A 25,072-nucleotide genomic window follows, 5' to 3' on the forward strand; every position below is an offset into this window, starting at 1 on the left:
TGGAAGTTTGGATTTTCATGTTGATTTTAAAGTGACCTTTTCCATGTTTGTAATGTACTAACTCGTTTTTTCCTCACAGCAGGTCAACTCGTGTGTGGTTGCAACATAACAGTCCCATTGAGTACATTTTTGAGAAAGGGACATCTGTTGCACCACAGGGCGGGAGGAAGGTGACGAGCACGATACATTTTCTCTCTTCGGTAAGCATTTTTTTGTGTTTCATACTTTTGAAAGTTTGGTTTTTCATGTTGATTTTAAAGTGACCTTTTCCATGTTTGTAATGTACTAACTCGTTTTTTCCTCACAGCAGGTCTACTCGTGTGTGGTTGCAACATAACAGTCCCATTGAGTACATTTTTGAGAAAGGGACATCAGTTGCACCACAGGGCGGGAGGAGGGTGACGAGCACGATACATTTTCTCTCTTCGGTAAGAATTTTTTTGTGTTTTATACTTTTGGAAGTTTGGATTTACATGTTGATTTTAAAGTGACCTTTTCCATATATGTAATGTACTAACTCGTTTTTTTCTCACAGCAGGTCAACTCGTGTGTGGTTGCAACATAACAGTCCCATTGAGTACATTTTTGAGAAAGGGACATCAGTTGCACCACAGGGCGGGAGGAGGGTGACGAGCACGATACATTTTCTCTCTTCGGTAAGCATTTTTTTGTGTTTCATACTTTTGGAAGTTTGGATTTTCATGTTGATTTTAAAGTGACCTTTTCCATGTTTGTAATGTACTAACTCGTTTTTTCCTCACAGCAGGTCAACTCGTGTGTGGTTGCAACATAACAGTCCCATTGAGTACATTTTTGAGAAAGGGACATCTGTTGCACCTCAGGGCGGGAGGAGGGTGACGAGCACGATACATTTTCTCTCTTCGGTAAGAATTTTTTTGTGTTTCATACTTTTGGAAGTTTGGTTTTTCATGTTGATTTTAAAGTGACCTTTTCCATGTTTGTAATGTACTAACTCGTTTTTTCCTCACAGCAGGTCAACTCGTGTGTGGTTGCAACATAACAGTCCCATTGAGTACATTTTTGAGAAAGGGACATCAGTTGCACCACAGGGCGGGAGGAGAGTGACGAGCACGATACATTTTCTCTCTTCGGTAAGCATTTTTTTGTGTTTTATACTTTTGGAAGTTTGGATTTACATGTTGATTTTAAAGTGACCTTTTCCATATTTGTAATGTACTAACTCGTTTTTTCCTCACAGCAGGTCAACTCGTGTGTGGTTGCAACATAACAGTCCCATTGAGTACATTTTTGAGAAAGGGACATCAGTTGCGCCACAGGGCGGGAGGAGGGTGACGAGCACGATACATTTTCTCTCTTCGGTAAGCATTTTTTTGTGTTTCATACTTTTGGAAGTTTGGTTTTTTATGTTGATTTTAAAGTGACCTTTTCCATGTTTGTAATGTACTAACTCGTTTTTTCCTCACAGCAGGTCAACTCGTGTGTGGTTGCAACATAACAGTCCCATTGAGTACATTTTTGAGAAAGGGACATCAGTTGCACCACAGGGCGGGAGGAGGGTGACGAGCACGATACATTTTCTCTCTTCGGTAAGCATTTTTTTGTGTTTTATACATTTGGAAGTTTGGTTTTTTATGTTGATTTTAAAGTGACCTTTTCCATGTTTGTAATGTACTAACTCGTTTTTTCCTCACAGCAGGTCAACTCGTGTGTGGTTGCAACATAACAGTCCCATTGAGTACATTTTTGAGAAAGGGACATCAGTTGCACCACAGGGCGGGAGGAGGGTGACGAGCACGATACATTTTCTCTCTTCGGTAAGCATTTTTCTGTGTTTTATACTTTTGGAAGTTTGGATTTTCATGTTGATTTTAAAGTGACCTTTTCCATGTTTGTAATGTACTAACTCGTTTTTTCCTCACAGCAGGTCAACTTGTGTGTGGTTGCAACATAACAGTCCCATTGAGTACATTTTTGAGAAAGGGACATCAGTTGCACCACAGGGCGGGAGGAGGGTGACGAGCACGATACATTTTCTCTCTTCGGTAAGCATTTTTTTGTGTTTCATACTTTTGGAAGTTTGGATTTTCATGTTGATTTTAAAGTGACCTTTTCCATGTTTGTAATGTACTAACTCGTTTTTTCCTCACAGCAGGTCAACTCGTGTGTGGTTGCAACATAACAGTCACATTGAGTACATTTTTGAGAAAGGGACATCTGTTGCACCACAGGGCGGGAGGAGGGTGACGAGCACGATACATTTTCTCTCTTCGGTAAGCATTTTTTTGTGTTTCATACTTTTGGAAGTTTGGTTTTTCATGTTGATTTTAAAGTGACCTTTTCCATGTTTGTAATGTACTAACTCGTTTTTTCCTCACAGCAGGTCAACTCGTGTGTGGTTGCAACATAACAGTCCCATTGAGTACATTTTTGAGAAAGGGACATCAGTTGCACCACAGGGCGGGAGGAGGGTGACGAGCACGATACATTTTCTCTCTTCGGTAAGCATTTTTTTGTGTTTTACACTTTTGGAAGTTTGGATTTTCATGTTGATTTTAAAGTGACCTTTTCCATATTTGTAATGTACTAACTCGTTTTTTCCTCACAGCAGGTCAACTCGTGTGTGGTTGCAACATAACAGTCCCATTGAGTACATTTTTGAGAAAGGGACATCAGTTGCACCACAGGGCGGGAGGAGGGTGACGAGCACGATACATTTTCTCTCTTCGGTAAGCATTTTTTTGTGTTTCATACTTTTGGAAGTTTGGATTTTCATGTTGATTTTAAAGTGACCTTTTCCATATTTGTAATGTACTAACTCGTTTTTTCCTCACAGCAGGTCAACTCGTGTGTGGTTGCAACATAACAGTCCCATTGAGTACATTTTTGAGAAAGGGACATCAGTTGCACCACAGGGCGGGAGGAGGGTGACGAGCACGATACATTTTCTCTCTTCGGTAAGCATTTTTTTGTGTTTTACACTTTTGGAAGTTTGGATTTTCATGTTGATTTTAAAGTGACCTTTTCCATATTTGTAATGTACTAACTCGTTTTTTCCTCACAGCAGGTCAACTCGTGTGTGGTTGCAACATAACAGTCCCATTGAGTACATTTTTGAGAAAGGGACATCAGTTGCACCACAGGGCGGGAGGAGGGTGACGAGCACGATACATTTTCTCTCTTCGGTAAGCATTTTTTTGTGTTTTACACTTTTGGAAGTTTGGATTTTCATGTTGATTTTAAAGTGACCTTTTCCATATTTGTAATGTACTAACTCGTTTTTTCCTCACAGCAGGTCAACTCGTGTGTGGTTGCAACATAACAGTCCCATTGAGTACATTTTTGAGAAAGGGACATCAGTTGCACCACAGGGCGGGAGGAGGGTGACGAGCACGATACATTTTCTCTCTTCGGTAAGCATTTTTTTGTGTTTCATACTTTTGGAAGTTTGGTTTTTCATGTTGATTTTAAAGTGACCTTTTCCATGTTTGTAATGTACTAACTCGTTTTTTCCTCACAGCAGGTCAACTTGTGTGTGGTTGCAACATTACGGTCCCATTGAGTACATTTTTGAGAAAGGGACATCAGTTGCACCACAGGGCGGGAGGAGGGTGACGAGCACGATACATTTTCTCTCTTCGGTAAGCATTTTTTTGTGTTTCATACTTTTGGAAGTTTGGTTTTTTATGTTGATTTTAAAGTGACCTTTTCCATGTTTGTAATGTACTAACTCGTTTTTTCCTCACAGCAGGTCAACTGGTGTGTGGTTGCAACATAACAGTCCCATTGAGTACATTTTTGAGAAAGGGACATCAGTTGCACCACAGGGCGGGAGGAGGGTGACGCGCACGATACATTTTCTCTCTTCGGTAAGCATTTTTTTGTGTTTTACACTTTTGGAAGTTTGGATTTTCATGTTGATTTTAAAGTGACCTTTTCCATATTTGTAATGTACTAACTCGTTTTTTCCTCACAGCAGGTCAACTCGTGTGTGGTTGCAACATAACAGTCCCATTGAGTACATTTTTGAGAAAGGGACATCAGTTGCACCACAGGGCGGGAGAAGGGTGACGAGCACGATACATTTTCTCTCTTCGGTAAGCATTTTTTTGTGTTTCATACTTTTGGAAGTTTGGTTTTTCATGTTGATTTTAAAGTGACCTTTTCCATGTTTGTAATGTACTAACTCGTTTTTTCCTCACAGCAGGTCAACTTGTGTGTGGTTGCAACATTACGGTCCCATTGAGTACATTTTTGAGAAAGGGACATCAGTTGCACCACAGGGCGGGAGGAGGGTGATGAGCACGATACATTTTCTCTCTTCGGTAAGCATTTTTTTGTGTTTCATACTTTTAGAGGTTTGGTTTTTCATGTTGATTTTAAAGTGACCTTTTCCATGTTTGTAATGTACTAACTCGTTTTTTCCTCACAGCAGTACAACTCGTGTGTGGTTGCAACATAACAGTCCCATTGAGTACATTTTTGAGAAAGGGACATCAGTTGCACCACAGGGCGGGAGGAGGGTGACGTGCATGATACATTTTCTCTCTTCGGTAAGCATTTTTTTGTGTTTCATACTTTTGGAAGTTTGGTTTTTCATGTTGATTTTAAAGTGACCTTTTCCATGTTTGTAATGCACTAACTCGTTTTTTCCTCACAGCAGGTCAACTTGTGTGTGGTTGCAACATTACGGTCCCATTGAGTACATTTTTGAGAATGGGACATCAGTTGCACCACAGGGCGGGAGGAGGGTGACGCGCACGATACATTTTCTCTCTTCGGTAAGCATTTTTTTGTGTTTTATACTTTTGGAAGTTTGGATTTTCATGCTGATTTTAAAGTGACCTTTTCCATATTTGTAATGTACTAACTCGTTTTTTCCTCACAGCAGGTCAACTCGTGTGTGGTTGCAACATAACAGTCCCATTGAGTACATTTTTGAGAAAGGGACATCAGTTGCGCCACAGGGCGGGAGGAGGGTGACGAGCACGATACATTTTCTCTCTTCGGTAAGCATTTTTTTGTGTTTCATACTTTTGGAAGTTTGGTTTTTTATGTTGATTTTAAAGTGACCTTTTCCATGTTTGTAATGTACTAACTCGTTTTTTCCTCACAGCAGGTCAACTCGTGTGTGGTTGCAACATAACAGTCCCATTGAGTACATTTTTGAGAAAGGGACATCAGTTGCACCACAGGGCGGGAGGAGGGTGACGAGCACGATACATTTTCTCTCTTCGGTAAGCATTTTTTTGTGTTTTATACATTTGGAAGTTTGGTTTTTTATGTTGATTTTAAAGTGACCTTTTCCATGTTTGTAATGTACTAACTCGTTTTTTCCTCACAGCAGGTCAACTCGTGTGTGGTTGCAACATAACAGTCCCATTGAGTACATTTTTGAGAAAGGGACATCAGTTGCACCACAGGGCGGGAGGAGGGTGACGAGCACGATACATTTTCTCTCTTCGGTAAGCATTTTTTTGTGTTTTATACTTTTGGAAGTTTGGATTTTCATGTTGATTTTAAAGTGACCTTTTCCATGTTTGTAATGTACTAACTCGTTTTTTCCTCACAGCAGGTCAACTTGTGTGTGGTTGCAACATAACAGTCCCATTGAGTACATTTTTGAGAAAGGGACATCAGTTGCACCACAGGGCGGGAGGAGGGTGACGAGCACGATACATTTTCTCTCTTCGGTAAGCATTTTTTTGTGTTTCATACTTTTGGAAGTTTGTATTTTCATGTTGATTTTAAAGTGACCTTTTCCATGTTTGTAATGTACTAACTCGTTTTTTCCTCACAGCAGGTCAACTCGTGTGTGGTTGCAACATAACAGTCACATTGAGTACATTTTTGAGAAAGGGACATCTGTTGCACCACAGGGCGGGAGGAGGGTGACGAGCACGATACATTTTCTCTCTTCGGTAAGCATTTTTTTGTGTTTCATACTTTTGGAAGTTTGGTTTTTCATGTTGATTTTAAAGTGACCTTTTCCATGTTTGTAATGTACTAACTCGTTTTTTCCTCACAGCAGGTCAACTCGTGTGTGGTTGCAACATAACAGTCCCATTGAGTACATTTTTGAGAAAGGGACATCAGTTGCACCACAGGGCGGGAGGAGGGTGACGAGCACGATACATTTTCTCTCTTCGGTAAGCATTTTTTTGTGTTTTATACTTTTGGAAGTTTGGATTTACATGTTGATTTTAAAGTGACCTTTTCCATATTTGTAATGTACTAACTCGTTTTTTCCTCACAGCAGGTCAACTCGTGTGTGGTTGCAACATAACAGTCCCATTGAGTACATTTTTGAGAAAGGGACATCAGTTGCACCACAGGGCGGGAGGAGGGTGACGAGCACGATACATTTTCTCTCTTCGGTAAGCATTTTTTTGTGTTTCATACTTTTGGAAGTTTGGTTTTTTATGTTGATTTTAAAGTGACCTTTTCCATGTTTGTAATGTACTAACTCGTTTTTTCCTCACAGCAGGTCAACTGGTGTGTGGTTGCAACATAACAGTCCCATTGAGTACATTTTTGAGAAAGGGACATCAGTTGCACCACAGGGCGGGAGGAGGGTGACGCGCACGATACATTTTCTCTCTTCGGTAAGCATTTTTTTGTGTTTTACACTTTTGGAAGTTTGGATTTTCATGTTGATTTTAAAGTGACCTTTTCCATATTTGTAATGTACTAACTCGTTTTTTCCTCACAGCAGGTCAACTCGTGTGTGGTTGCAACATAACAGTCCCATTGAGTACATTTTTGAGAAAGGGACATCAGTTGCACCACAGGGCGGGAGGAGGGTGACGAGCACGATACATTTTCTCTCTTCGGTAAGCATTTTTTTGTGTTTCATACTTTTGGAAGTTTGGTTTTTCATGTTGATTTTAAAGTGACCTTTTCCATGTTTGTAATGTACTAACTCGTTTTTTCCTCACAGCAGGTCAACTTGTGTGTGGTTGCAACATTACGGTCCCATTGAGTACATTTTTGAGAAAGGGACATCAGTTGCACCACAGGGCGGGAGGAGGGTGATGAGCACGATACATTTTCTCTCTTCGGTAAGCATTTTTTTGTGTTTCATACTTTTAGAGGTTTGGTTTTTCATGTTGATTTTAAAGTGACCTTTTCCATGTTTGTAATGTACTAACTCGTTTTTTCCTCACAGCAGTACAACTCGTGTGTGGTTGCAACATAACAGTCCCATTGAGTACATTTTTGAGAAAGGGACATCAGTTGCACCACAGGGCGGGAGGAGGGTGACGTGCATGATACATTTTCTCTCTTCGGTAAGCATTTTTTTGTGTTTCATACTTTTGGAAGTTTGGTTTTTCATGTTGATTTTAAAGTGACCTTTTCCATGTTTGTAATGCACTAACTCGTTTTTTCCTCACAGCAGGTCAACTTGTGTGTGGTTGCAACATTACGGTCCCATTGAGTACATTTTTGAGAATGGGACATCAGTTGCACCACAGGGCGGGAGGAGGGTGACGCGCACGATACATTTTCTCTCTTCGGTAAGCATTTTTTTGTGTTTTATACTTTTGGAAGTTTGGATTTTCATGCTGATTTTAAAGTAACCTTTTCCATATTTGTAATGTACTAACTCGTTTTTTCCTCACAGCAGGTCAACTCGTGTGTGGTTGCAACATAACAGTCCCATTGAGTACATTTTTGAGAAAGGGACATCAGTTGCACCACAGGGCGGGAGGAGGGTGACGAGCACGATACATTTTCTCTCTTCGGTAAGCATTTTTTTGTGTTTCATACTTTTGGAAGTTTGGTTTTTCATGTTGATTTTAAAGTGACCTTTTCCATGTTTGTAATGTACTAACTCGTTTTTTCCTCACAGCAGGTCAACTTGTGTGTGGTTGCAACATTACGGTCCCATTGAGTACATTTTTGAGAAAGGGACATCAGTTTCACCTCAGGGCGGGAGGAGGGTGACAAGCACGATACATTTTCTCTCTTCGGTAAGCATTTTTTTGTGTTTCATACTTTTGGAAGTTTGATTTTTCATGGTGATTTTAAAGTGACCTTTTCCATGTTTGTAATGTACTTACTCGTTTTTTCCTCACAGCAGGTCAACTTGTGTGTGGTTGCAACATTACGGTCCCATTGAGTACATTTTTGAGAAAGGGACATCAGTTGCACCATAGGGCGGGAGGAGGGTGACGAGCAGGATACATTTTCTCTCTTCGGTAAGCATTTTTTTGTGTTTCATACTTTTGGAAGTTTGGTTTTTCATGTTGATTTTAAAGTGACCTTTTCCATGTTTGTAATGTACTAACTCGTTTTTTCCTCACAGCAGGTCAACTTGTGTGTGGTTGCAACATTACGGTCCCATTGAGTACATTTTTGAGAAAGGGACATCAGTTGCACCACAGGGCGGGAGGAGGGTGATGAGCACGATACATTTTCTCTCTTCGGTAAGCATTTTTTTGTGTTTCATACTTTTGGAGGTTTGGTTTTTCATGTTGATTTTAAAGTGACCTTTTCCATGTTTGTAATGTACTAACTCGTTTTTTCCTCACAGCAGTACAACTCGTGTGTGGTTGCAACATAACAGTCCCATTGAGTACATTTTTGAGAAAGGGACATCAGTTGCACCACAGGGCGGGAGGAGGGTGACGTGCATGATACATTTTCTCTCTTCGGTAAGCATTTTTTTGTGTTTCATACTTTTGGAAGTTTGGTTTTTCATGTTGATTTTAAAGTGACCTTTTCCATGTTTGTAATGCACTAACTCGTTTTTTCCTCACAGCAGGTCAACTTGTGTGTGGTTGCAACATTACGGTCCCATTGAGTACATTTTTGAGAATGGGACATCAGTTGCACCACAGGGCGGGAGGAGGGTGACGCGCACGATACATTTTCTCTCTTCGGTAAGCATTTTTTTGTGTTTTATACTTTTGGAAGTTTGGATTTTCATGCTGATTTTAAAGTGACCTTTTCCATATTTGTAATGTACTAACTCGTTTTTTCCTCACAGCAGGTCAACTCGTGTGTGGTTGCAACATAACAGTCCCATTGAGTACATTTTTGAGAAAGGGACATCAGTTGCACCACAGGGCGGGAGGAGGGTGACGAGCACGATACATTTTCTCTCTTCGGTAAGCATTTTTTTGTGTTTCATACTTTTGGAAGTTTGGTTTTTCATGTTGATTTTAAAGTGACCTTTTCCATGTTTGTAATGTACTAACTCGTTTTTTCCTCACAGCAGGTCAACTTGTGTGTGGTTGCAACATTACGGTCCCATTGAGTACATTTTTGAGAAAGGGACATCAGTTTCACCTCAGGGCGGGAGGAGGGTGACAAGCACGATACATTTTCTCTCTTCGGTAAGCATTTTTTTGTGTTTCATACTTTTGGAAGTTTGATTTTTCATGGTGATTTTAAAGTGACCTTTTCCATGTTTGTAATGTACTTACTCGTTTTTTCCTCACAGCAGGTCAACTTGTGTGTGGTTGCAACATTACGGTCCCATTGAGTACATTTTTGAGAAAGGGACATCAGTTGCACCATAGGGCGGGAGGAGGGTGACGAGCAGGATACATTTTCTCTCTTCGGTAAGCATTTTTTTGTGTTTCATACTTTTGGAAGTTTGGTTTTTCATGTTGATTTTAAAGTGACCTTTTCCATGTTTGTAATGTACTAACTCGTTTTTTCCTCACAGCAGGTCAACTTGTGTGTGGTTGCAACATTACGGTCCCATTGAGTACATTTTTGAGAAAGGGACATCAGTTGCACCACAGGGCGGGAGGAGGGTGATGAGCACGATACATTTTCTCTCTTCGGTAAGCATTTTTTTGTGTTTCATACTTTTGGAGGTTTGGTTTTTCATGTTGATTTTAAAGTGACCTTTTCCATGTTTGTAATGTACTAACTCGTTTTTTCCTCACAGCAGTACAACTCGTGTGTGGTTGCAACATAACAGTCCCATTGAGTACATTTTTGAGAAAGGGACATCAGTTGCACCACAGGGCGGGAGGAGGGTGACGTGCATGATACATTTTCTCTCTTCGGTAAGCATTTTTTTGTGTTTTATACTTTCGGAAGTTTGGTTTTTCATGTTGATTTTAAAGTGACCTTTTCCATGTTTGTAATGTACTAACTCGTTGTTTCCTCACAGCAGGTCAACTTGTGTGTGGTTGCAACATTACGGTCCCATTGAGTACATTTTTGAGAAAGGGACATCAGTTGCACCACTGGGCGGGAGGAGGGTGACGAGCACGATTCATTTTCTCTCTTCGGTAAGCATTTTTTTGTGTTTCATACTTTTGGAAGTTTGGTTTTTCATGTTGATTTTAAAGTGACCTTTTCCATGTTTGTAATGTACTAACTCGTTTTTTCCTCACAGCAGGTCAACTCGTGTGTGGTTGCAACATAACAGTCCCATTGCGTACATTTTTGAGAAAGGGACATCAGTTGCACCACAGGGCCGGAGGAGGGTGACGTGCACGATACATTTTCTCTCTTCGGTAAGCATTTTTTTGTGTTTCATACTTTTGGAAGTTTGGTTTTTCATATTGATTTTAAAGTGACCTTTTCCATGTTTGTAATGTACTAACTCGTTTTTTCCTCACAGCAGGTCAACTTGTGTGTGGTTGCAACATTACGGTCCCATTGAGTACATTTTTGAGAAACGGACATCAGTTGCACCACAGGGCGGGAGGAGGGTGACGAGCACGATACATTTTCTCTCTTCGGTAAGCATTTTTTTGTGTTTCATACTTTTGGAAGTTTGGTTTTTCATGTTGATTTTAAAGTGACCTTTTCCATGTTTGTAATGTACTAACTCGTTTTTTCCTCACAGCAGGTCAACTTGTGTGTGGTTGCAACATTACGGTCCCATTGAGTACATTTTTGAGAAAGGGACATCAGTTGCACCACAGAGCGGGAGGAGGGTGATGAGCACGATACATTTTCTCTCTTCGGTAAGCATTTTTTTGTGTTTCATACTTTTGGACGTTTGGTTTTTCATGTTGATTTTAAAGTGACCTTTTCCATGTTTGTAATGTACTAACTCGTTTTTTCCTCACAGCAGGTCAACTCGTGTGTGGTTGCAACATAACTGTCCCATTGAGTACATTTTTGAGAAAGGGACATCAGTTGCACCACAGGGCGGGAGGAGGGTGACGTGCACGATACATTTTCTCTCTTCGGTAAGCATTTTTTTGTGTTTCATACTTTTGGAAGTTTGGTTTTTCATGTTGATTTTAAAGTGACCTTTTCCATGTTTGTAATGTACTAACTCGTTTTTTCCTCGCAGCAGGTCAACTTGTGTGTGGTTGCAACATTACGGTCCCATTGAGTACATTTTTGAGAAAGGGACATCAGTTGCACCACAGGGCGGGAGGAGGGTGATGAGCTCGATACATTTTCTCTCTTCGGTAAGCATTTTTTTGTGTTTCATACTTTTGGAAGTTTGGTTTTCCATGTTGATTTTAAAGTGACCTTTTCCATGTTTGTAATGTACTAACTCGTTTTTTCCTCACAGCAGGTCAACTCGTGTGTGGTTGCAACATAACAGTCCCATTGAGTACATATTTGAGAAAGGGACATCAGTTGCACCACAGGGCGGGAGGAGGGTGACGTGCACTATACATTTTCTCTCTTCCGTAAGCATTTTTTTGTGTTTTATACTTTTGGAAGTTTGGTTTTTCATGTTGATTTTAAAGTGACCTTTTCCATGTTTGTAATGTACTAACTCGTTGTTTCCTCACAGCAGGTCAACTTGTGTGTGGTTGCAACATTACGGTCCCATTGAGTACATTTTTGAGAAAGGGACATCAGTTGCCCCACAGAGCGGGAGGAGGGTGACGAGCACGATTCATTTTCTCTCTTCGGTAAGCATTTTTTTGTGTTTCATACTTTTGGAAGTTTGGTTTTTCATGTTGATTTTAAAGTGACCTTTTCCATGTTTGTAATGTACTAACTCGTTTTTTCCTCACAGCAGGTCAACTTGTGTGTGGTTGCAACATTACGGTCCCATTGAGTACATTTTTGAGAAAGGGACATCAGTTGCACCACAGGGCGGGAGGAGGGTGATGAGCACGATACATTTTCTCTCTTCGGTAAACATTTTTTTGTGTTTCATACTTTTGGAAGTTTGGTTTTTCATGTTGATTTTAAAGTGACCTTTTCCATGTTTGTAATGTACTAACTCGTTTTTTCCTCACAGCAGGTCAACTCGTGTGTGGTTGCAACATAACAGTCCCATTGAGTACATTTTTGAGAAAGGGACATCAGTTGCACCACAGGGCGGGAGGAGGGTGACGTGCACGATACATTTTCTCTCTTCGGTAAGCATTTTTTTGTGTTTCATACTTTTGGAAGTTTGGTTTTTCATGTTGATTTTAAAGTGACCTTTTCCATGTTTGTAATGTACTAACTCGTTTTTTCCTCACAGCAGGTCAACTCGTGTGTGGTTGCAACATAACAGTCCCATTGAGTACATTTTTGAGAAAGGGACATCAGTTGCACCACAGGGCGGGAGGAGGGTGACGTGCACGATACATTTTCTCTCTTCGGTAAGCATTTTTTTGTGTTTCATAATTTTGGAAGTTTGGTTTTTCATGTTGATTTTAAAGTGACCTTTTCCATGTTTGTAATGTACTAACTCGTTTTTTCCTCACAGCAGGTCAACTTGTGTGTGGTTGCAACATTACGGTCCCATTGAGTACATTTTTGAGAAAGGGACATCAGTTGCACCACAGGGCGGGAGGAAGGAAACGTGCACGATACATTTTCTCTCTTCGGTAAGCATTTTTTTGTGTTTTATACTTTTGGAAGTTTGGTTTTTCATGTTGATTTTAAAGTGACCTTTTCCATGTTTGTAATCTACTAACTCGTTTTTTCCTCACAGCAGGTCAACTTGTGTGTGGTTGCAACATTACGGTCCCATTGAGTACATTTTTGAGAAAAGGACATCAGTTGCACCACAGGGCGGGAGGAGGGTGACGAGCACGATACATTTTCTCTCTTCGGTAAGCATTTTTTTGTGTTTTATACTTTTGGAAGTTTGGTTTTTCATGTTGATTTTAAAGTGACCTTTTCCATGTTTGTAATGTACTAACTCGTTTTTTCCTCACAGCAGGTCAACTTGTGTGTGGTTGCAACATTACGGTCCCATTGAGTACATTTTTGAGAAAGGGACATCAGTTGCACCACAGGGCGGGAGGAGGGTGACGTGCACGATACATTTTCTCTCTTCGGTAAGCATTTTTTTGTGTTTCATACTTTTGGAAGTTTGGCTTTTCATGTTGATTTTAAAGTGACCTTTTCCATGTTTGTAATGTACTAACTCGTTTTTTCCTCACAGCAGGTCTACTTGTGTGTGGTTGAAACATTACGGTCCCATTGAGTACATTTTTGAGAAAGGGACATCAGTTGCACCACAGGGCGGGAGGAGGGTGACGTGCACGATACATTTTCTCTCTTCGGTAAGCATTTTTTTGTGTTTTATACTTTTGGATTTTTGGTTTTTCATGTTGATTTTAAAGTGACCTTTTCCATGTTTGTAATGTACTAACTCGTTTTTTCCTCACAGCAGGTCAACTTGTGTGTGGTTGCAACATTACGGTCCCATTGAGTACATTTTTGAGAAAAGGACATCAGTTGCACCACAGGGCGGGAGGAGGGTGATGAGCATGATACATTTTCTCTCTTCGGTAAGCATTTTTTTGTGTTTTATACTTTTGGAAGTTTGGTTTTTCATGTTGATTTTAAAGTGACCTTTTCCATGTTTGTAATGTACTAACTCGTTTTTTCCTCACAGCAGGTCAACTCGTTTGTGGTTGCAACATAACAGTCCCATTGAGTACATTTTTGAGAAAGGGACATCAGTTGCACCACTGGGCGGGAGGAGGGTGACGAGCACGATACATTTTCTCTCTTCGGTAAGCATTTCTTTGTGTTTCATACTTTTGGAAGTTTGGTTTTTCATGTTGATTTTAAAGTGACCTTTTCCATGTTTGTAATGTACTAACTCGTTTTTTCCTCACAGCAGGTCAACTCGTGTGTGGTTGCAACATAACAGTCCCATTGAGTACATTTTTGAGAAAGGGACATCAGTTGCACCACAGGGCGGGAGATGGGTGACGTGCACGATACATTTTCTCTCTTCGGTAAGCATTTTTTTGTGTTTCATACTTTTGGAAGTTTGGCTTTTCATGTTGATTTTAAAGTGACCCTTTCCATGTTTGTAATGTACTAACTCGTTTTTTCCTCACAGCAGGTCAACTCGTGTGTGGTTGCAACATAACAGTCCCATTGAGTACATTTTTGAGAAAGGGACATCAGTTGCACCACAGGGCGGGAGGAGGGTGACGAGCACGATACATTTTCTCTCTTCGGTAAGCATTTTTTTGTGTTTTATACTTTTGGAAGTTTGGTTTTTCATGTTGATTTTAAAGTGACCTTTTCCATGTTTGTAATGTACTAACTCGTTTTTTCCTCACAGCAGGTCAACTTGTGTGAGGTTGCAACATTACGGTCCCATTGAGTACATTTTTGAGAAGGGGACATCAGTTGCACCACAGGGCGGGAGGAGGGTGACGTGCACGATACATTTTCTCTCTTCGGTAAGCATTTTTTTGTGTTTCATACTTTTGGAAGTTTGGCTTTTCATGTTGATTTTAAAGTGACCTTTTCCATGTTTGTAATGTACTAACTCGTTTTTTCCTCACAGCAGGTCAACTTGTGTGTGGTTGCAACATTACGGTCCCATTGAGTACATTTTTGAGAAAGGGACATCAGTTGCACCACAGGGCGGGAGGAAGGTGACGTGCACGATACATTTTCTCTCTTCGGTAAGCATTTTTTTGTGTTTTATACTTTTGGATTTTTGGTTTTTCATGTTGATTTTAAAGTGACCTTTTCCATGTTTGTAATGTACTAACTCGTTTTTTCCTCACAGCAGGTCAACTTGTGTGTGGTTGCAACATTACGGTCCCATTAAGTACATTTTTGAGAAAAGGACATCAGTTGCACCACAGGGCGGGAGGAGGGTGACGAGCACGATACATTTTCTCTCTTCGGTAAGCATTTTTTTGTGTTTTATACTTTTGGAAGTTTGGTTTTTCATGTTGATTTTAAAGTGACCTTTTCCATGTTTGTAATGTACTAACTCGTTTTTTCCTCACAGCAGGTCAACTTGTGTGTGGTTGCAACATTATGGTCCCATTGAGTACATTTTTGAGAAAGGGACATCAGTTGCACCACAGGGCGGGAGGAGGGTGACGAGCACGATAAATTTTCTCTCTTCGGTAAGCATTTTTTTGTGTTTTATACTTTTGGAAGTTTGGTTTTTCATGTTGATTTTAAAGTGACCTTTTCCATGTTTGTAATGTACTAACTCGTTTTTTCCTCACAGCAGGTCAACTTGTGTGTGGTTGCAACATTACGGTCCCATTGAGTACATTTTTGAGAAAGGGACATCAGTTGCACCACAGGGCGGGAGGAGGGTGACGAGCACGATACATTTTCTCTCATCGGTAAGCATTTCTTTGTGTTTTATACTTTTGGAAGTTTGGTTTTTCATGTTGATTTTAAAGTGACCTTTTCCATTTTTGTAATGTACTAACTCGTTTTTTCCTCTCAGCAGGTCAACTTTTGTGTGGTTGCAACATTACGGTCCCATTGAGTACATTTTTGAGAAAGGGACATCAGTTGCACCACAGGGCGGGAGGAGGGTGACGAGCACGATACATTTTCTCTCTTCGGTAACCATTTTTTTGTGTTTTATACTTTTGGAAGTTTGGTTTTTCTTGTTGATTTTAAAGTGACCTTTTCCATGTTTGTAATGTACTAACTCGTTTTTTCCTCACAGCAGGTCAACTTGTGTGTGGTTGCAACATTACGGTCCCATTGAGTACATTTTTGAGAAAGGGACATCAGTTGCACCACAGGGCGGGAGGAGGGTGACGAGCACGATACATTTTCTCTCTTCAGTAAGCATTTTTTTGTGTTTCATACTTTTGGAAGTTTGGTTTTTCATGTTGATTTTAAAGTGACCTTTTCCATGTTTGTAATGTACTAACTCGTTTTTTCCTCACAGCAGGTCAACTTGTGTGTGGTTGCAACATTACGGTCCCATTGAGTACATTTTTGAGAAAGGGACATCAGTTGCACCACAGGGCGGGAGGAGGGTGATGAGCACGATACATTTTCTCTCTTCAGTAAGCATTTTTTTGTGTTTCATACTTTTGGAAGTTTGGTTTTTCATGTTGATTTTAAAGTGACCTTTTCCATGTTTGTAATGTACTAACTCGTTTTTTCCTCACAGCAGGTCAACTCGTGTGTGGTTGCAACATAACAGTCCCATTGAGTACATTTTTGAGAAAGGGACATCAGTTGCACCACAGGGCGGGAGGAGGGTGACGTGCACGATACATTTTCTCTCTTCGGTAAGCATTTTTTTGTGTTTCATACTTTTGGAAGTTTGGTTTTTCATGTTGATTTTAAAGTGACCTTTTCCATGTTTGTAATGTACTAACTCGTTTTTTCCTCACAGCAGGTCAACTCGTGTGTGGTTGCAACATAACAGTCCCATTGAGTACATTTTTGAGAAAGGGACATCAGTTGCACCACAGGCCGGGAGGAGGGTGAAGAGCACGATACATTTTCTCTCTTCGGTAAGCCTTTTTTAGTGTTTCATACTTTTGGAAGTTTGGTTTTTCATGTTGATTTTAAAGTGACCTTTTCCATGATTGTAATGTACTAACTCGTTTTTTCCTCGCAGCAGGTCAACTTGTGTGTGGTTGCAACATTACGGTCCCATTGAGTACATTTTTGAGAAAGGGACATCAGTTGCACCACAGGGCGGGAGGAGGGTGACGAGCACGATACATTTTCTCTCTTCGGTAAGCATTTTTTTGTGTTTTATACTTTTGGAAGTTTGGTTTTTCATTTTGATTTTAAAGTGACCTTTTCCATGTTTGTAATGTACTAACTCGTTTTTTCCTCACAGCAGGTCAACTCGTGTGTGGTTGCAACATAACAGTCCCATTGAGTACATTTTTGAGAAAGGGACATCAGTTGCACCACAGGGCGGGAGGAGGGTGACGAGCACGATACATTTTCTCTCTTCGGTAAGCATTTTTTTGTGTTTCATACTTTTGAAAGTTTGGTTTTTTATGTTGATTTTTAAGTGACCTTTTCCATGTTTGTAATGTACTAACTCGTTATTTCCTCACAGCAGGTCAACTTGTGTGTGGTTGCAACATTACGGTCACATTGAGTACATTTTTGAGAAAGGGACATCAGTTGCACCACAGGGCGGGAGGAGGGTGACGAGCACGATACATTTTCTCTCTTCGGTAAGCATTTTTTTGTGTCTTATACTTTTGGAAGTTTGGTTTTTCATGTTGATTTTAAAGTGACCTTTTCCATGTTTGTAATGTACTAACTTGTTTTTTCCTCACAGCAGGTCAACTTGTGTGTGGTTGCAACATTACGGTCCCATTGAGTACATTTTTGAGAAAGGGACATCAGTTGCACCACAGGGCGGGAGGACGGTGACGTGCACGATACATTTTCTCTCTTCGGTAAGCGTTTTTATGTGTTTTATACTTTTGGAAGTTTGGTTTTTCATGTTGATTTTAAAGTGACCTTTTCCATGTTTGTAATGTACTAACTCGTTTTTTCCTCACAGCAGGTCAACTTGTGTGTGGTTGCAACATAACAGTCCCATTGAGTACATTTTTGAGAAAGGGACATCAGTTGCACCACAGGGCGGGAGGAGGGTGACGAGCACGATACATTTTCTCTCTTCGGTAAGCATTCTTTTGTGTTTTATACTTTTGGAAGTTTGGTTTTTCTTGTTAATTTTAAAGTGACCTTTTCCATGTTTGTAATGTACTAACTCGTTTTTTCCTCTCAGCAGGTCAACTTTTGTGTGGTTGCAACATTACGGTCCCATTGAGTACATTTTTGGGAAAGGGACATCAGTTGCACCACAGGGCGGGAGGTGGGTGACGAGCACGATACATTTTCTCTTCAGTAAGCATTTTTTTGTGTTTTATACTTATGGAAGTTTGGTTTTTCATGTTGATTTTAAAGTGACCTTTTCCATGTTTGTAATGTACTAACTCGTTTTTTTCCTCACAGCAGGTCAACTTGTGTCTGGTTGCAACATTACGGTCCCATTGAGTACATTTTTGAGAAAGGGACATCAGTTGCACCACAGGGCGGGAGGAGGGTGACGAGCACGATACATTTTCTCTCTTCGGTAAGCATTTTTTTGTGTTTTATACTTTTGGAAGTTTGGTTTTTCATGTTGATTTTAAAGTGACCTTTTCCATGTTTGTAATGTACTAACTCGTTTTTTCCTCACAGCAGGTCAACTCGTGTGTGGTTGCAACATAACAGTCCCATTGAGAACATTTTTGAGAAAGGGACATCAGTTGCACCACAGGGCGGGAGGAGGGTGACGAGCACGATACATTTTCTCTCTTCGGTAAGCATTTTTTTGTGTTTCATACTTTTGAAAGTTTGGTTTTTTATATTGATTTTAAAGTGACCTTTTCCATGTTTGTAATGTACTAACTCGTTTTTTCCTCACAGCAGGTCAACTTGTGTGTGGTTGCAACATTACGGTCACATTGAGTACATTTTTGAGAAAGGGACATCAGTTGCACCACAGGGCGGGAGGAGGGTGACGAGCACGATACATTTTCTCTCTTCGGTAAGCATTTTTTTGTGTTTCATACTTTTGCAAGTTTGAATTTTCATGTTGATTTTAAAGTGACCTTTCCATGTTTGTAATGTACTAACTCGTTTTTTCCTCACAGCAGGTCAACTCGTGTGTGGTTGCAACATAACAGTCCCATTGAGTACATTTTTGAGAAAGGGACATCAGTTGCACCACAGGGCGGGAGGAGGGTGACGTGCACGATACATTTTCTCTCTTCGGTAAGCATTTTTTTGTGTTTTATACTTTTGGAAGTTTGGTTTTTCATGTTGATTTTAATGTGACCTTTTCCATGTTTGTAATGTACTAACTCGTTTTTTCCTCACAGCAGGTCAACTTGTGTGTGGTTGCAACATTACGGTCCCATTGAGTACATTTTTGAGAAAGGGACATCAGTTGCACCACAGGGCGGGAGGAGGGTGACGAGCACGATACATTTTCTCTCTTCGGTAACCATTTTTTTGTGTTTTATACTTTTGGAAGTTTGGTTTTTCTTGTTGATTTTAAAGTGACCTTTTCCATGTTTGTAATGTACTAAATTGTTTTTTCCTCACAGCAGGTCAACTTGTGTGTGGTTGCAACATTACGGTCCCATTGAGTACATTTTTGAGAAAGGGACATCAGTTGCACCACAGGGCAGGAGGAGGGTGACGTGCACGATACATTTTCTCTCTTCGGTAAGCGTTTTTTTGTGTTTTATACTTTTGGAAGTTCGGTTTTTCATGTTGATTTTAAAGTGACCTTTTCCATGTTTGTAATGTACTAACTCGTTTTTTCCTCACAGCAGGTGAACTCGTGTGTGGTTGCAACATAACAGTCCCATTGAGTACATTTTTGAGAAAGGGACATCAGTTGCACCACAGGGCGGGAGGAGGGTGATGAGCACGATACATTTTCTCTCTTCGGTAAACATTTTTTTGTGTTTCATACTTTTGGAAGTTTGGTTTTTCATGTTGATTTTAAAGTGACCTTTTCCATGTTTGTAATGTACTAACTCGTTTTTTCCTCACAATAGGTCAACTCGTGTGTGGTTGCAACATTACGGTCACATTGAGTACATTTTTGAGAAAGGGACATCAGTTGCACCACAGGGCGGGAGGAGGGTGACGTGCACGATACATTTTCTCTCTTCGGTAAGCATTTTTTTGTGTTTCATACTTTTGGAAGTTTGGTCTTTCATGTTGATTTTAAAGTGACCTTTTCCATGTTTGTAATGTACTAACTCGTTTTTTCCTCACAGCAGGTCAACTTGTATGTGGTTGCAACATTACGGTCCCATTGAGTACATTTTTGAGAAAGGGACATCAGTTGCACCACAGGGCGGGAGGAGGGTGACGAGCACGATACATTTTCTCTCTTCGGTAAGCATTTTTTTGTGTTTTATACTTTTGGAAGTTTGGTTTTTCATGTTGATTTTAAAGTGACCTTTTCCATGTTTGTAATGTACTAACTCGTTTTTTCCTCTCAGCAGGTCAACTTTTGTGTGGTTGCAACATTACGGTCCCATTGAGTACATTTTTGGGAAAGGGACATCAGTTGCACCACAGGGCGGGAGGAGGTTGACGAGCACGATACATTTTCTATCTTCGGTAAGCATTTTTTTGTGTTTTATACTTTTGGAAGTTTGGTTTTTCATGTTGATTTTAAAGTGACCATCTCCATGTTTGTAATGTACTAACTCGTTTTTTCCTCACAGCAGGTCAACTTGTGTGTGGTTGCAACATTACGGTCCCATTGAGTACATTTTTGAGAAAGGGACATCAGTTGCACCACAGGGCGGGAGGAGGGTGACGAGCACGATACATTTTCTCTCTTTGGTAAGCATTTTTTTGTGTTTTATACTTTTGGAAGTTTGGTTTTTCATGTTGATTTTAAAGTGACCTTCTCCATGTTTGTAATGTACTAACTCGTTTTTTCCTCACAGCAGGTCAACTTGTGTGTGGTTGCAACATTACGGTCCCATTGAGTACATTTTTGAGAAAGGGACATCAGTTGCACCACAGGGCCTGAGGAGGGTGACGTGCACGATACATTTTCTCTCTTCGGTAAGCATTTTTTTGTGTTTCATACTTTTGGAAGTTTGGTTTTTCATGTTGATTTTAAAGTGACCGTTTCCATGTTTGTAATGTACTAACTCGTTTTTTCCTCACAGCAGGTCAGCTTGTGTGTGGTTGCAACATAACAGTCCCATTGAGTACATTTTTGAGAAAGGGACATCAGTTGCACCACAGGGCGGGAGGAGGGTGACGAGCACGATACATTTTCTCTCTTCGGTAAGCAATTTTTTGTGTTTTATACTTTTGGAAGTTCGGTTTTTCATGTTGATTTTAAAGTGACCTTTTCCATGTTTGTAATGTACTAACTCGTTTTTTCCTCACAGCAGGTGAACTCGTGTGTGGTTGCAACATAACAGTCCCATTGAGTACATTTTTGAGAAAGGGACATCAGTTGCACCACAGGGCGGGAGGAGGGTGATGAGCACGATACATATTCTCTCTTCGGTAAACATTTTTTTGTGTTTCATACTTTTGGAAGTTTGGTTTTTCATGTTGATTTTAAAGTGACCTTTTCCATGTTTGTAACGTACTAACTCGTTTTTTCCTCACAATAGGTCAACTCGTGTGTGGTTGCAACATTACGGTCCCATTGAGTACATTTTTGAGAAAGGGACATCAGTTGCACCACAGGGCGGGAGGAGGGTGACGTGCACGATACATTTTCTCTCTTCGGTAAGCATTTTTTTGTGTTTCATACTTTTGGAAGTTTGGTCTTTCATGTTGATTTTAAAGTGACCTTTTCCATGTTTGTAATGTACTAACTCGTTTTTTCCTCACAGCAGGTCAACTTGTGTGTGGTTGCAACATTACGGTCCCATTGCGTACATTTTTGAGAAAGGGACATCAGTTGCACCACAGGGCGGGAGGAGGGTGACGAGCACGATACATTTTCTCTCTTCGGTAAGCATTTTTTTGTGTTTTATACTTTTGGAAGTTTGGTTTTTCATGTTGATTTTAAAGTGACCTTTTCCATGTTTGTAATGTACTAACTCGTTTTTTCCTCTCAGCAGGTCAACTTTTGTGTGGTTGCAACATTACGGTCCCATTGAGTACATTTTTGGGAAAGGGACATCAGTTGCACCACAGGGCGGGAGGAGGTTGACGAGCACGATACATTTTCTCTCTTCGGTAAGCATTTTTTTGTGTTTTATACTTTTGGAAGTTTGGTTTTTCATGTTGATTTTAAAGTGACCATCTCCATGTTTGTAATGTACTAACTCGTTTTTTCCTCACAGCAGGTCAACTTGTGTGTGGTTGCAACATTACGGTCCCATTGAGTACATTTTTGAGAAAGGGACATCAGTTGCACCACAGGGCGGGAGGAGGGTGACGAGCACGATACATTTTCTCTCTTCGGTAAGCATTTTTTTGTGTTTCATACTTTTGGAAGTTTGGTTTTTCATGTTGATTTTAAAGTGACCTTTTCCATGTTTGTAATGTACTAACTCGTTTTTTCCTCACAGCAGGTCAACTTGTGTGTGGTTGCAACATTACGGTCCCATTGAGTACATTTTTGAGAAAGGGACATCAGTTGCACCACAGGGCGGGAGGAGGGTGACGAGCACGATACATTTCCTCTCTTCGGTAAGCATTTTTTTGTGTTTCATACTTTTGGAAGTTTGGTTTTTCATGTTGATTTTAAAGTGACCTTTTCCATGTTTGTAATGTACTAACTCGTTTTTTCCTCACAGCAGGTCAACTTGTGTGTGGTTGCAACATTACGGTCCCATTGAGTACATTTTTGAGAAAGGGACATCAGTTGCACCACAGGGCGGGAGGAGGGTGATGAGCACGATACATTTTCTCTCTTCGGTAAGCATTTTTTTGTGTTTCATACTTTTGGAAATTTGGTCTTTCATGTTGATTTTAAAGTGACCTTTTCCATGTTTGTAATGTACTAACTCGTTTTTTCCTCACAGCAGGTCAACTTGTGTGTGGTTGCAACATTACGGTCCCATTGAGTACATTTTTGAGAAAGGGACATCAGAAGCATCACAGGGCGGGAGGAGGGTGACGAGCACGATACATTTTCTCTCTTCGGTAAGCATTTTTTTGTGTTTCATACTTTTGGAAGTTTGGTTTTTCATGTTGATTTTAAAGTGACCTTTTCCATGTTTGTAATGTACTAACTCGTTTTTTCCTCACAGCAGGTCAACTTGTGTGTGGTTGCAACATTACGGTCCCATTGAGTACATTTTTGAGAAAGGGACATCAGTTGCACCACAGGGCGGGAGGAGGGTGATGAGCACGATACATTTTCTCCCTTCGGTAAGCATTTTTTTGTGTTTCATACTTTTGGAAGTTTGGTTTTTCATGTTGATTTTAAAGTGACCTTTTCCATGTTTGTAATGTACTAACTCGTTTTTTCCTCACAGCAGGTCAACTTGTGTGTGGTTGCAACATTACGGTCCCATTGAGTACATTTTTGAGAAAGGGACATCAGTTGCACCACAGGGCGGGAGGAGGGTGACGAGCACGATACATTTTCTCTCTTCGGTAAGCATTTTTTTGTGTTTCATACTTTTGGAAGTTTGGTTTTCCATGTTGATTTTAAAGTGACCTTTTCCATGTTTGTAATGTACTAACTCGTTTTTTCCTCACAGCAGGTCAACTTGTGTGTGGTTGCAACATTACGGTCCCATTGAGTACATTTTTGAGAAAGGGACATCAGTTGCACCACAGGGCGGGAGGAGGGTGATGAGCACGATACATTTTCTCCCTTCGGTAAGCATTTTTTTGTGTTTCATACTTTTGGAAGTTTGGTTTTTCATGTTGATTTTAAAGTGACCTTTTCCATGTTTGTAATGTACTAACTCGTTTTTTCCTCACAGCAGGTCAACTTGTGTGTGGTTGCAACATTACGGTCCCATTGAGTACATTTTTGAGAAAGGGACATCAGTTGCACCACAGGGCGGGAGGAGGGTGACGAGCACGATACATTTTCTCTCTTCGGTAAGCATTTTTTTGTGTTTCATACTTTTGGAAGTTTGGTTTTTCATGTTGATTTTAAAGTGACCTTTTCCATGTTTGTAATGTACTAACTCGTTTTTTCCTCACAGCAGGTCAACTTGTGTGTGGTTGCAACATTACGGTCCCATTGAGTACATTTTTGAGAAAGGGACATCAGTTGCACCACAGGGCGGGAGGAGGGTGACGAGCACGATACATTTTCTCTCTTCGGTAAGCATTTTTTTGTGTTTCATACTTTTGGAAGTTTGGTTTTTCATGTTGATTTTAAAGTGACCTTTTCCATGTTTGTAATGTACTAACTCGTTTTTTCCTCACAGCAGGTCAACTTGTGTGTGGTTGCAACATTACGGTCCCATTGAGTACATTTTTGAGAAAGGGACATCAGAAGCATCACAGGGCGGGAGGAGGGTGACGAGCACGATACATTTTCTCTCTTCGGTAAGCATTTTTTTGTGTTTCATACTTTTGGAAGTTTGGTTTTTCATGTTGATTTTAAAGTGACCTTTTCCATGTTTGTAATGTACTAACTCGTTTTTTCCTCACAGCAGGTCAACTTGTGTGTGGTTGCAACATTACGGTCCCATTGAGTACATTTTTGAGAAAGGGACATCAGTTGCACCACAGGGCGGGAGGAGGGTGATGAGCACGATACATTTTCTCCCTTCGGTAAGCATTTTTTTGTGTTTCATACTTTTGGAAGTTTGGTTTTTCATGTTGATTTTAAAGTGACCTTTTCCATGTTTGTAATGTACTAACTCGTTTTTTCCTCACAGCAGGTCAACTTGTGTGTGGTTGCAACATTACGGTCCCATTGAGTACATTTTTGAGAAAGGGACATCAGTTGCACCACAGGGCTGGAGGAGGGTGACGAGCACGATACATTTTCTCTCTTCGGTAAGCATTTTTTTGTGTTTCATACTTTTGGAAGTTTGGTTTTTCATGTTGATTTTAAAGTGACCTTTTCCATGTTTGTAATGTACTAACTCGTTTTTTCCTCACAGCAGGTCAACTTGTGTGTGGTTGCAACATTACGGTCCCATTGAGTACATTTTTGAGAAAGGGACATCAGTTGCACCACAGGGCGGGAGGAGGGTGATGAGCACGATACATTTTCTCCCTTCGGTAAGCATTTTTTTGTGTTTCATACTTTTGGAAGTTTGGTTTTTCATGTTGATTTTAAAGTGACCTTTTCCATGTTTGTAATGTACTAACTCGTTTTTTCCTCACAGCAGGTCAACTTGTGTGTGGTTGCAACATTACGGTCCCATTGAGTACATTTTTGAGAAAGGGACATCAGTTGCACCACAGGGCGGGAGGAGGGTGACGAGCACGATACATTTTCTCTCTTCGGTAAGCATTTTTTTGTGTTTCA

The sequence above is a fragment of the Schistocerca serialis genome, chromosome 10 (genome assembly GCF_023864345.2).
Source record: "Schistocerca serialis cubense isolate TAMUIC-IGC-003099 chromosome 10, iqSchSeri2.2, whole genome shotgun sequence".
Classification (NCBI taxonomy): Eukaryota; Metazoa; Arthropoda; class Insecta; order Orthoptera; family Acrididae; genus Schistocerca; species Schistocerca serialis.